We start from the raw sequence: 624 nt of genomic DNA on the forward strand, positions 1-624 counted from the left end.
ACAGAACTAGAACAGAACTAGAACAGAACTAGAACAGAACTAGAACAGAACTAGAACAGAACTAGAACAGAACGAGAACAGAACTAGAACAGAACTAAAACAGAACTAAAACAGAACTAGAACAGAACTAAAACAGAACTAGAAAAGAACTTAGGAAAAAAATTGTTACTACTAGAACTAGAACTAGAACAGAACAAAACTAGAACAGAACTAGAACAGAACTAGAACAGAACTAGAACAGAACTAGAACAGAACTAGAACAGAACAAGAACAGAACTAGAACAGAACTAGAACAGAACTAGAACAGAACTAGAACAGAACTAGAACAGAACTAGAACAGAACTAGAACAGAACTAGAACAGAACTAGAACAGAACTAGAACAGAACTAGAACAGAACTAGAACAGAACTAGAACAGAACTAGAACAGAACTAGAACAGAACTAGAACAGAACTAGAACAGAACTAAAACAGAACTAGAACAGAACTAGAACAGAACTAGAACAGAACTAAAACAGAACTAGAACAGAACTAGAACAGAACTAGAACAGAACTAAAAAAGAACTTTGGAAAAAAATTGTTAATATATAGTCTTGTCAATAGTCTTGACTATAGACCTGCTTATA

The sequence above is a fragment of the Lucilia cuprina genome, chromosome 5 (genome assembly GCF_022045245.1).
Source record: "Lucilia cuprina isolate Lc7/37 chromosome 5, ASM2204524v1, whole genome shotgun sequence".
Classification (NCBI taxonomy): Eukaryota; Metazoa; Arthropoda; class Insecta; order Diptera; family Calliphoridae; genus Lucilia; species Lucilia cuprina.